This window comes from Bombina bombina, chromosome 3 (assembly GCF_027579735.1).
Source record: "Bombina bombina isolate aBomBom1 chromosome 3, aBomBom1.pri, whole genome shotgun sequence".
Lineage (NCBI taxonomy): Eukaryota > Metazoa > Chordata > Amphibia > Anura > Bombinatoridae > Bombina > Bombina bombina.
Window position 1 is genome coordinate 31,823,250 of NC_069501.1, and position 14,001 is coordinate 31,837,250.

Here is a 14,001-nt window from a genome sequence, read left to right on the forward strand (position 1 = left end):
AGAGCAGAAATCTGTCCCCTTAAAGAACTAGCTGATAATCCTTTGTCCAAATCCTCCTGGAGGAAGGACAATATCCTAGGAATCCTAACCCTACTCCATGAGTAATTCTTGGATTCACACCAATGAAGATATTTTCGCCATATCTTGTGGTAGATTTTCCTGGTGACAGGCTTTCGTGCCTGTATTAAGGTATCAATGACTGACTCGGAGAAGCCACGCTTTGATAGGATCAAGCGTTCAATCTCCATGCAGTCAGTCTCAGAGAAATTAGATTCGGATGATTGAAAGGACCTTGAATTAGAAGGTCTTTTCTCAGAGGCAGAGTCCATGGTTGAAAGGATGACATGTCCACCAGATCTGCATACCAGGTCCTGCGTGGCCACGCAGGCGCTATCAGAATCACTGATGCTCTCTCCTGTCTGATTTTGGCAATCAGTCGGGGGAGCAGAGGAAACGGTGGAAACACATAAGCCAGGTTGAAGAACCAAGGAGCTGCTAGAGCATCTACCAGCGTCGCTTCTGGGTCCCTGGACCTGGATCCGTAACAAGGAAGCTTGGTGTTCTGGCGAGACGCCATGAGGTCCAGTTCTGGTTTGCCCCAACGATGGACCAATTGAGCAAACACCTCCCAGTTCTCTACGCCCAGGATATGGATCGCTGATAGGTGGCAAGAGTGAGTCTCTGCCCAGCGAATTATCTTGGAGACTTCTGACATCGCTAGGGAACTCCTGGTTCCCCCTTGATGGTTGATGTAAGCCACAGTCGTGATGTTGTCCAACTGAAATCTGATGAACCTCAGTGTTGCTAACTGAGGCCAAGCTAGAAGAGCATTGAATATTGCTTTTAACTCCAGAATATTTATTGGGAGGAGTTTCTCCTCCTGAGTCCATGAACCCTGAGCCTTCAGGGAGTTCCAGACTGCACCCCAACCTAGAAGGCTGGCATCTGTTGTTACAATCGTCCAATCTGGCCTGCGAAAAGTCATACCCTTGGACAGGTGGACCCGAGATAACCACCAGAGAAGAGAATCTCTGGTTTCCTGATCCAAATTTAGTAGAGGGGACAAATCTGTGTAATCCCCATTCCACTGACTGAGCATGCATAATTGCAGCGGTCTGAGATGCAGGCGCGCAAATGGCACTATGTCCATCGCCGCTACCATTAAGCCGATTACTTCCATGCACTGAGCCACCGCAGGGTGCGGAATGGAGTGAAGAACACGGCAAGCATTTAGAAGTTTTGATAACCTGGACTCCGTCAGGTAAGTTTTCATTTCTACAGAATCTATAAGAGTCCCTAGGAAGGAAATTCTTGTTAGAGGAGATAGAGAACTCTTTTCTTCGTTCACTTTCCACCCATGCGACCTCAGAAATGCCAGAACTATCTCTGTATGAGACTTGGCAATTTGAAAGCTTGACGCCCGTATCAGGATGTCGTCTAGATAAGGAGCCACCGCTATGCCTCGCGGTCTTAGAACCGCCAGAAGTGAGCCCAGAACCTTTGTAAAAATTCTCGGGGCTGTAGCCAACCCAAAGGGAAGAGCTACAAATTGGTAATGCCTGACTAGAAAGGCAAACCTTAGGAACCGATGATGATTCTTGTGAATCGGAATGTGAAGGTAGGCATCCTTTAAGTCCACTGTGGTCATGTACTGACCCTCTTGGATCATGGGTAAGATGGTCCGAATAGTTTCCATCTTGAAAGATGGAACTCTGAGGAATTTGTTTAAGATTTTTAGATCCAAAATTGGTCTGAAGGTTCCCTCTTTTTTGGGAACCACAAACAGATTTGAATAAAAACCCTGTCCTTGTTCCGTCTGCGGAACTGGATGGATCACTCCCATTACTAGAAGGTCTTGCACGCAGCGTAGGAATGCCTCTTTCTTTATCTGGTTTGCAGATAATCTTGAAAGGTGAAATCTCCCTTTCGGAGGAGAAGCTTTGAAGTCCAGAAGATATCCCTGAGATATGATCTCCAACGCCCAGGGATCCTGAACATCTCTTGCCCACGCCTGGGCGAAGAGAGAAAGTCTGCCCCCTACTAGATCCGTTGCCGGATAGGGGGCCGTTCCTTCATGCTGTTTTGGAGGCAGCAGCAGGCTTTCTGGCCTGCTTGCCCTTGTTCCAGGACTGGTTAGATTTCCAGGCCTGTTTGGATTGAGCAAAAGTTCCTTCTTGTTTTGAAGCAGAGGAAGTTGATGCTGCACCTGCCTTGAAATTTCGAAAGGCACGAAAATTAGACTGTTTGGCCCTTGATTTGGCCCTGTCCTGAGGAAGGGTATGACCCTTACCTCCAGTAATGTCAGCAATAATCTCTTTCAAACCAGGCCCGAATAAGGTCTGCCCCTTGAAAGGAATGTTGAGTAATTTAGACTTTGAAGTCACGTCAGCTGACCAGGATTTAAGCCATAGTGCCCTACGCGCCTGGATGGCGAATCCGGAATTCTTAGCCGTTAGTTTAGTCAAATGAACAATGGCATCAGAAATAAATGAGTTAGCTAGCTTAAGTGTTCTAAGCTTGTCAATGATTTCAGTCAATGGAGCTGTATGGATGGCCTCTTCCAGGGCCTCAAACCAGAACGCCGCCGCAGCAGTGACAGGCGCAATGCATGCAAGGGGCTGTAAAATAAAACCTTGTTGAATAAACATTTTCTTAAGGTAACCCTCTAATTTTTTATCCATTGGATCTGAAAAAGCACACGTGGGGAGAGTTAGTCAGCATAACTTCCCCCTCGACAGAACCCTCTGGTGACAATTCTTTTATAGATAAAGACTGATCTTTACTGTTTAAGGTGAAATCAATACATTTAGTACACATTCTCCTATGGGTCTCCACCATGGCTTTTAAACATAATGAACAAGTAGTTTCCTCTGTGTCAGACATGTTTGTAGAGACTAGCAATGAGACTAGCAAGCTTGGAAAACACTTTAAACCAAGTTAAAGGACCAGTCAACACATTAGATTTGCATAATCAACAAATGCAATATAACAAGACAATGCAATAGCACTTAGTCTGAACTTCAAATGAGTAGTAGATTTTTTTATAAAAAATTTCAAAGTTATGTATATTTCCACTCCCCTTGTACCATGTGATGGCAATCAGCCAATCACAAATGCATATACGTATAGTCTGTGAATTCTTGCACATGCTCAGTAGGATCTGGTGACTCAAAAAGTGTAAATATAAAAGACTGTGCACATTTTTTTTAATGGAAGTAAATTGGAAAGTTGTTTAAAATTACATGCTGTATCTGAATCATGAAAATTTAATTTAACCTGAGTGTCCCTTTAACAAGTAATATAAAAAACGTTACTGCGCCTTTAAGAAAAACAAATTCTGTCAAAATTTGAAATAACAGTGAAAAAAGGCAGTTACACTAACGAAATTTTTACAGTGTATGTAACAAGTTAGCAGAGCATTGCACCCACATGCAAATGGATGATAGCTCTACTGTGGCTGTTACCTTCCTCAAACACGACTTTTGAAGCCTTTTTAGCCCTTCAGAGATGTCCTGTATCATGCAGGGAACTGCTGAGGAAAGCTGAATGTCTCTGTCTGTAATTTTAGCTGCGCAGAAAAGCGCTAAAATAGGCCCCTCCCACTCATATTACAACAGTGGAAAGCCTCAGGAAACTGTTTCTAGGCAAAAATCAAGCCAGCCATGTGGAAAAAAACTAAGCCCCAATAAGTTTTATCACCAAGCATATATAAAAACGATTAAACATGCCAGCAAACGTTTTATATTACACTTTTATAAGAGTATGTATCTCTGGTAATAAGCCTGATACCAGTCGCTATTAAATCACTGTATTTAGGCTTAACTTACATTAATCCGGTATCAGCATTTTCTAGCAAATTCCATCCCTAGAAAAATGTTAACTGCACATACCTTGTTGCAGGATAACCTGCACGCCATTCCCCCTCTGAAGTTACCTCACTCCTCAGAATATGTGAGAACGGCAGTGGATCTTAGTTACTTCTGCTAAGATCATAGAAAACGCAGGCAGATTCTTCTTCTAAATGCTGCCTGAGATAAAATAGTACACTCCGGTACCATTTAAAAATAACAAACTTTTGATTGAAGATAAAAACTAACTATAATACACCACTCTCCTCTTACTACCTCCATCTTTGTTGAGAGTTGCAAGAGAATGACTGGATATGGCAGTGAGGGGAGGAGCTATATAGCAGCTCTGCTGTGGGTGATCCTCTTGCAACTTCCTGTTGGGAAGGAGAATATCCCACAAGTAATGGATGATCCGTGGACTGGATACACTTAACAAGAGAAATACAAACAGTAGCTGCCTGACTGAAAGCAGGTATCTTTGGTTAAACAACCATGTGATAAGTTTGTTTAGATATCTTCAAATATATGTATATTTCCATTCAATTGAACAAATGTTCACTTTCACTATAATCCGTTTTAATTCAGTTCAGTTCAAAAAGCATATGTTTCCTATAGAAGCCCTGTAAAACGCTGTATAACATTGTGTGACAATTCAAAAGTGTATATGTATGGTAAGCATAGATGAAAGTCAGCAGGAGTGGTCGGGCTAGTATGCATGCTAGCCCGACCACTCCACTCCCCCATACAGCCAAGCTTTTACCCTATCCTTGTGTATTCCAGGCCCGATGCTCTAGGCACTCAGTGAATGCACTCCCGGACATCAGTCCATCCACCAAACGCAGATGAGCGTCCTCACCTTTCTTCGTAGAATTGGTGACGTCACTGAGTCAGTGTCTCGTGATCCCGGCTTGTTGCTCCTACTTGCGGCTGTCAAATGAAGGGAGGAGGGAGGTGGAAGTTTTCCTTGGCGGCTCAATTCCTATGTTTGCGCTTCCTCAATACGTTTTGAGCTGCTTAAAAGTTCCAAAAATGCTTATCCAAAAACACTTATTCCAGAAAATGCTTTAAAAAAATATATAATGGTAATACAAGGGCTACCATGCTACTGTTGTTTGTATTATTGTTCAGTCGGCAGTGCAGCAACATTTACTGGCTTACTGGCAAAAAAATACAAGCACAAAAAATGATGAAAATCGCCAGTAAATAAAGTATAAAAAATTCAAGCTTTATTTATTCCATTTAAAATAGAGGGACAATACCCCTTAATACAAAAAGATGACCAACATGTTTCGGCCAGAGCCGTAATCATAGTCCTTAAAATCAATCACACATTACTAACTTAAAGGGACACTGAACCCAAATTTTTTCTTTCGTGATTCAGATAGAGCATGACATTTTAAGCAACTTTCTAATTTATTCCTATTATCAAATTTTCTTTATTCTCTTGGTATCTTTATTTGAAATGCAAGAATGTAAGTTTAGATGCCGGCCCATTTTTGGTGAACAACCTGGGTCGTCCTTGCTGATAGGTGGATAAATTCATCCACCAATAAAAAAAGTTCTATCCAGAGTCTGAACCAAAAAAAAAGCTTAGATGCCTTCTTTTCAAATAAAGATAGCAAGAGAACGAAGAAAATTTGATAATAGGAGTAAATTAGAAAGTTGTTTAAAAATTGCATGCTCTATCTGAATCACAAAAGAAAAAATTTGGGTACAGTGTCCCTTTAAAAAGCCCTGGTGGTGCAAAACATGTTAGACCTTTTGTCCACCTATGCCTGTCTGCATGTATTTACTTTTTTTATGAAGTATAAATAAAGCACTTTTTGTTCTCAACTTTAACGGTCTTGAAGTTGTGCCTGCCTAACTTTCTACTTTTGTAACTTAAAAAGCCCTCCCTGGGCCATGATTGGATGAGAAATTTCATTGAAATTTGCATTTAAGGTTACACACGCAAAAGTATAACAAAGTTTCATTGGTAACTAGCATATATCTTAGTGAGCACTTTACAAACCTAGATCTTGTTTATCTTTGTTATATCTACAGACATAACAAAGATAAACAAGATCTAGGTTTGTAAAGGGAAATTTCTCAACCAATCATGGCCCAGGGAGGGCTTTTTAAGTTGGTAATGTGTGATTGATTTTAAGGACTATGATTACGGCTCTGGCCGAAACATGTTAGTCATCTTTTTGCATTAAGGGGTATTGTCCCTCTCTATTTTAAATGGAATAAATAAAGCTTAATTTTTTTAAACTTTATTTACTGGCAATTTTCATCATTTTTTGTACATTATTTCTACTCCCCAGGGATCCTGAACATCTTGAACCCAAGTCTGAGCGAAGAAGGAAAGTCTGCCCCCTACAAGATCCGGTCCCGGATCGGGGGCCTGACCTTCATGCTGTCTTTGATTCAATGGCGGGCTTCTTGGATTGTTTACCCTTATTCCAAGACTGAATGGGTCTCCATGCAGTTTTTAAATGTTCCTGCTTGGAAGAAGTTGAGGAAGAATTTCCCTTGAAATTTCGAAAAGGAACGAAAGTTATTCTGTCGTCCTTTCTGTTTGTTTCTCTTATCCTGGGGGAGAAGGTGACCCTTACCTCCAGTGATATCAGAGATAATTTCCATTAGCCCAGGTCCGAAGGAATAGCTAGAAGCTTAGACTTAGAGGACACATCCGTAGACCAAGGCTTCAACCATAAGGCTCTGCGGGCCAGAATAGAAAACCCCGAAATCTTGGCTCCCAGTTTGATAACTTGAAGGGAAGCATCCGTAATAAAGGAATTAGCTAATTTAAGAGCATTTATCCTATCTTGGATCTCATCCAAAGAAGTCTCTTTCCTGATAGCATCAGACAGCTCATCAAACCAATATGCCGCCGCACTAATGATGGTAGCAATGCACACAGGCTATGGTGTACATACATCTTTTTGAGTAGACCCTTTAACTTCTTGTCCATAGGATCTTTGAAGGCACAACTATCCTCTATGGGAATAGAAGTTCTCTTAGTTAGTCCACCTTGGGCACAGTTTGCCAAGCCTTCCTGATAGAATCGGCTACAGGGAACTTTTTTTTTAAATAGGAGATGGAGAAAAAGAGATACCCAGTCTCTCCCACTCCTTAGAAATAATCTCAGAAGCTCGGTCAGGGACCGGAAACACGTCAGTCGAGGAAGAAAATATCTGTTCAGCTTACTAGACTTCTTAGGAACAATAACTACCATCAAGTCGCTGTCGTCTAAAGTAGCTAAAACCTCCTTAAGTAATAGATGGAGGTGCTCTAGCTTAAATCTAAAAGTTACAACCTCAGTATCAGCAAGAGGAATTACACTTTCTGAATCTGAAATTTTACCTTCAGATGGTACAACGGTCTCCTCCTCCTCAGTCTTCTGAGAGGGGACATCTGAAACCGCAACAATTGCATCAGAAACGTTGCTTACTGAGTGTCTGATTTTCCTCTTACGCTTTCCCTGCAACATTGGAAAGGCAGACAGCGCATCAGAAATTGTAGAAGACATGAGAGATGCGATGTTCCTTAAAGTAACTCCAGCAGGAGCCAGAGAGGAAGCGCAGGGCACTGCTTGTGAGGGCGGTAAAATTTGGGACGCTTGAGGGGAAAGCTGCGGCATATATTGAACCTTGTCATTAGACTCCTGGACAACATCCGCTTTAGAAGAACTTTGTTCAGAAAAAAATATTTTCCCTATAATTTAAAGTCCTCTCAATACATGAGGGACAGAAAGGGATTGGTGGTTCCATATTAGTTTCAAAACAAAAGAAGCAAGCAACATTTTGTAAGGCCCCTTGGTCCATACTTGTTCACAATTGACCTAATATTCAATAAAAAAAATGTTACCTCTCTTAAAAGTTTTAAAACAAAAAGACGTTACTGTCTCTTTAAATTCAAAGCGTTAACTTTTTTTCTTTAAGTTTTGCAATTATCAAACTACCAAATAAGGCCAAAAAAGCACCTCTGCACCACAGCTACCGTGCTGAGGTGCTCCTACCTGACAGGCAAACGGATGGTCTATACCCCGTGTGTACGCACATCGCTGCAGAATAAATTTTCAATCCGGTGCTAGAAATGCATGCTCCGCACAGACCCTGCGTTTCTAGACAGCACTTCAGAAAATGTGGCACAAATGTCTTCCCGACCGAGGCGCAAGTGAATTGGCACGAACTCGGAAAGACCAGCCTATTGAGGGCGTACCCCTGCATCGCTTACAATAAGCTCCATACAATATGTTCTGCTTGTTTCTCTTATACTGTCTTTGTACATTTAACGTTATTCCTTGTTTAAATAAAGTGTAAACCACCAGAGCCAAAAGCAATCCCCAGCCCCAGTGCCTGCACATAAATGCTGTCCCAATACCTCTCCAGACTAGGAGAGTTTTTAGTGTCCCAACATAAGTGCCTCTTCTATCTCTGTGCACTTAGTAACGATAATGGTGTGCTTACTCCTTTCTGAGTCCCCCCAGAAAATACGTAAAGTAGCACTTACCTTTACTTCTGCTTGACAGCAAGGCAGCTCACAGGCTTAAGAGGTCCTCTCCCTCCCATTGACCTGTGGAGGAAAAAGCATGCTGAGTAATCTTAACCTCAGGCTAAGACATACAGGGCAGCAAGAATATATGGGAGGCTCAGTGAGAATTATGTCCCACAAGTTCCCATTGCTCTAAAGCCACCAAAGCTCTACTGAAGAGACTGATATGGACTACGGCTACACCCTAGGACAAAGCAGCACAATCTTGTACCACTTTAAAAATAATAAACTCTTGATTGAAGAATCTTTTCCAACACCTCACTTTACCACATCCTATTACTAACGTAGGCAAAGAGAATGACTGGGGTGGGAGGGAAGGGAGGAGTTATTTAACAGCTCTGCTGTGGTGCTCTTTGCCGCCTCCTGCTGACCAGGAGGTGAATATCCCATTAGTAATTAAGATGATCCGTGGACTCATCGTGTCATAAAAAAGAAATAATACTTTCTTTATCTGTGCAGTCATGCGATTCTCACAAGTAAACATTGAATCTCGTGATTCACTGTTTACTTGTGTGACGTAGCTGACAGATTAGTGCATGCGCAATAAACCGGCACATAGAGTGAAAGTGCATATTGTGCTGCTGCCTATCATGTACCTTCCTAGAAAAAAACAGTCCTGGCACTCTGGAGGTAAGCCTGTATAAAGACAAATACATTTTATAAGAAAAGACTGACTTCCCTAACGCGTTTCACACTGCATTAGCGCTTAAAGGGCTAGAAATCTTTGTAACCAGTCATACATAAAAACGAATGTTTTATAAAGATGAATAAAGCTTCTAAGTATATAAAATCTTTATATTTATTTTTCATAAAATCTGCGGCAATGACCACCTATGAAAGTGGGCAGCACTTTCTAAATATGCATAATTGCGCTCCATCCAATCAAGAAGCAGTGGTGTAAGCTTAATTATCATATTGATGTTCTGAGCTTGAGTTAAACATTGCATGCGCACTAACATTTTTGAAGAATCGCTTGCGCACTTCTGCTCTCTGGAGAGCAACCCCCCTGACCGAGACATCATAAACCTCTTGTTATGCTTCTGACGGCTAGTGGATGATGCAACCTCAAGGCAGAGCATAGATGAGAAAACATATGCACATGCGCAAGTCACGGGTGTAGATGAACTGGCACCATGATGGTTCTACCCAGGTAGAGCACCATTATAGGGCACCTTTAATGAGCTTAATGGGGGTTTGGCCGACAATTTATAACAGAAAATATAGGTAAACCCTTTAAAATATTTAATATAGATAAATTACAAAAAGTATTTATATTCCACAATGTTTTTAATAATTTATAAATATTTTGGGGGTTTCCTATCCCTTTAATCATAGCCCCTATGATTAAAGGGATACTAAACCCATTTTTTTTTTCTTTCATGATTCAGATAGAGCAGCAATTTTAATCAACTTTCTAATTTACTCCTATTATCAATTTGTTTTCTTTCCATTGCTATCTTTATTTAAAAAGCAGGAATTTAAAGCTTAGGAGACGGCCCATTTTAGGTTCAGCACCCTGAAGAGCGCTAGCTTATTGGTGGTTACATTTAGAAAACCGATAAGCAAGCATAACCGAGGTTCTCAACCAAAAATGGGCCGGATCCTAAGCTTTACATTAATAACACACAGTCTCTGCTTCCCAGAAACCCTTTGGCCAGCATGCCTGCTGTGCTGTTTTTCTAAGGGTTTCCTTGTTTGATCTATTGCTGTCCCACAGCTGAAGTGTCAGGGACAGACGTGTAATTTTGTGTGGCTCAGTACACCCAGCTGAAGTCACAAGTTGCACTGGCTGGTACCTAACCTTTCAAAGAGAAATAAATATATATATATATATATATATATATATATATTGTTTACCATCATATTAAGGGAAGGGGACTTGGGTTAAGAATAATATTGGGTTTCAGGCAATTAAGTTTAGGTTTTATAGCTTTGGTTACAACATGGCTAGGGCTATGGTTAGGGACTGGAAATAGGGCCATGGTAAGGGGTTTGAGTAAGGGCTTGGGTTAGGGTGCAGGATAGGGATTGGAAGTTGTTAAGGGCTAGAACTACTGTTGTAGATTGAGATTGGGGCAATGGAATGAGGATGGCATTATGAATTGGAATTAGGGTTACCGGTTGTCGTTGTTTAGGGCTAGAGCTATTGTTAAGGACTGGAGATAAGGCCATGATTAGGGGTTTAGGGTCAGAGACTGTGAGTATCTAAGGGCTAGGGTTATGGTTATAGATAGAGGTTGGGGTTAGGGATTGGATTAGGGTTATAGCTAGGATTATGAGTTGGAGTAGTACAGGGTTATGGTTAGATTTATGGTTAAGGCTATAGTTAAGGACTTAAAATAGGACCATTATTAGGGGTTTGGGTTAGGACTAAGTCCAAAATATTGACTGGAAGTGGATTAGGGCTAGAGCTCTAGTTAAACATTGGGGCAAGGGACTGAGGTTAGGGTTTGAGTTAGAGTTATACCTAGTATTACGAGTTGGAGTGGTATAGGATTATGGTTAGGGGGACTGGAGGTGGATTAGGGCTAGAGCTATGGTCATATACTGGGGCAAAGGACTGAGGTTAGGTTAGGGATTGGAATAGAGTTATACCTAAAATTATGAGTTGGAGTGGTATAGGATTATGGTTAGAGGAACTGGAGGTGGATTAGAGCTAGAGCTCTGGTTATATGCTGGGGCTAAGGATTGAGGTTAGGGTTAGGGATTGGGATTGAGTAATACCTAGGATTATAAATTGTACTGGTATAGGATTATGCTTAGTGGGACTGAAGATGGATTAGGGTTAGAGCTATGGTTATATGTTGGGGCAAGAGAATGAGGTTAGGTTTTAGGGATTAGGTTACAGTTATACCTAGAATTATGAGTTGGAGTGGTATAGGATTATGGTTGGTGGGACTGGAGATGGATTAGGACTAGAGATATGGTTATATGTTGGGGCAAGAGATTGAGGTTAGGGATTGGGTTAGAGTTATACCTAGAATTATGAGTTAGAGTTGTATAGGATTATGTTTATAGGGACTGGAGGTGTATTAGGGCTAGAGCTATGGTTATATGTTGGGGCAAGAGATGGAGGTTAGGGTTAGGGATATACATAGGATTATGAGTTAGAGTGGTATAAGATTATGTTTATAGGGACTGGAGATGGATTAGGATTAGAGCTATGGTTATATGTTGGATCAAGGGATTTTTTTTATTAGGGTTAGGGTTAGAGTTATACCTAAGATTATGAGTTGGAGTGGTATAGAATTACGTTTAGAGGGACTGGAAGTGGATTAGGGCTAGAGTTATGGCTATATGTTGGAGCAAGAGAATGAGGTTGGGGTTAGCTAGGGTTAGGGATTGTGATTTAAGTCATAGCTAGGATTGTGGATGTTGGTCAGATCTGCATATTTAATCAATTTAATTTGAATCCTTTATTTTCGCCCACTGCGGCTCCTACACACCCTTGTGATTACTATGCTACAGTGTGTGTCACACATTGAAAACTTTATGGATGTCTTGACTGAGAAATAACATTCATTAAATTAAACAAGTTAATAACACACAGTCTCTACTTCCCAGAAACCCTTTGGGCAGCATGCCTGCTGTGCTGTTTTTCTAAGGGTTTCCTTGTTTGATCTATTGCTGTCCACAGCTGAAGTGTCAGGGACAGACGTGCAATTTCCTGTGGCTCAGTACGCCCAGCTGAAGTCACAGGTTGAACTGGCTGGTACCTAACCTTTCAAAGAGAAATGTTTTAACACATCATTACAGGACTTCCAGCTAGTGCAGTTTGTGGATCAGTCAAATATAAACTAAATGTAATCCCAAAATGTTTGAAAAGTCACCAGAAAATTAGTTAGTCTGTAGGTCATTATCTAAAAGAACAGAACAATACCCAGAAGAACTATCTGAGCTAAAGGGATACAGTACTCAAAAATACATTAACATTCGAAATAAAGATGCATAAACAGCCAATAAATGGCGCTTGATAGACAGAATTCACCGCCTGCGGTAATTATGATACAAGCACATGTTTGCATGCCTGTCACTGCAGAAATGGTTGCGTTATCTCCACCATCTCTAATGACCGCTGCTTGCTAACATGCGTTTTGCAGGTTTACATATACAGCTCAATAAATGGAGACCAAAGTGCTATAAAATCCTTTGAAAAGCAGTTGGAAAAGTGTTTTCTTTCTGACTGGAATACCAGTGTCAACGTATCGCCATGTAATTTATAAGAGGAGTTGTATTGCTCTGTTTTCAAATGTTTTGGATTGGATTTGTATAGAAAAACTGTATGAAAACCCATTAGATGCACTTTGCAAGGGAATTATGATTAACTGGGATGTAGCTTAGAATTTCAATACCAGATTTCAAACAAATCTATCCAGGAGTTTTGAGTACAGACAACACAAAATAATCTGCCAGAGAAACATGGAAGATAACAAGAATACACTGAATTATTTAGACACATGAAACTTTCCAATTTACTGCTATTATTAAATTTGCTTTACTCTATTGGAATCCTCTTTTGAATGGCTCTCCTCTAGTTTTGAAATCTTTAAGCGCTCCCTAAAGACTCTACTATTCAGGGACGCATACAACCTACACTAACCTTTCCTAACTCCATTACTATCTGCCATGAACCCCCTTGGCATGTAAGCCTATGAACCCAGCTGTTTGTAGATCACCCGCATAAGAGTTGACTAATACAACAGTGCAACTTCCGCTTATGTTTATAGCGCTGCGGAATCTGTTGGCGCTCTACAAATACCTGATAATAATAAAAGGAGCAGCAATGGACTATTAGTTACTAGCTGAGCCTATCAGGTGAGTCACGGACAACGGTCATATATGAGCAGCCAGTGCCACCAATCAGAAGCTAGCTCTCAGTAGTGCATTGTTGATCCTGAGCATACCTAGGTATGATTTCCAACAAAGGATAACAAAAGAAGGAAGCAAATTAGATAACAGAAGTAAATTGATAAGTATATTCTATCAGAATCATGAAATAAAATGTTTGTGTTTCATGTCCCTTTAACTTTATAACACAAACACTACTTGCAAACAGTTACTGTCAAATCCCAGACCTTTATCCCCTGTGTCCCTATACACAGAGTTTGTCACTGTGCCTTTCTCATGCATACCTAAAGCCAGGCATCTCTCTGTGTTTTTCTTCACAAACAAGCAAGTTTGTGAGGTAGGAAATCAGTCAAGCGGCACATGCTGCCCCCAAGGCAGAACATGCTGTGATCTAAGATGTTATCTCAAAAAATGCAGAATGTCTGCAGAAAGAACAGGACACATGCAGGAACTGCTCTTTCGCTTTGCAACGCTGCTCGGCATCAAGCTGTTCTCTTCAAACAACACTGTTCTCTGACTGCACTGTGTAAGTTTTCTATAACGGTGCAACCAGAGTGAAGTGCTGTTTGAAGAGAACAGTCAAATATGGAGCAGAGCTGGCTCTCATGGATTTTAGAACCCTGTCCCTAGCCTTTCCTGATCTGGAAAGCTGTGACTCCTGAATGTAAGAAATTCTTGTAAGCAATGCACATTTTTTATTATTACAGTTTTACCTTTATAATTATGTGATGTTAGTCCACGAGGACAGTAACACATTTATTTAAGA

General features: G+C 40.9%; 1 protein-coding gene across 1 annotated transcript in view; it reads right to left on the reverse strand.

Moving 5' to 3' along the window:
- The window catches only part of SPAG17 (sperm associated antigen 17), a 783,114-nt gene that overhangs the window by 598,645 nt on the left and 170,468 nt on the right, over positions 1-14,001 (reverse strand). The window lies entirely within an intron of this gene.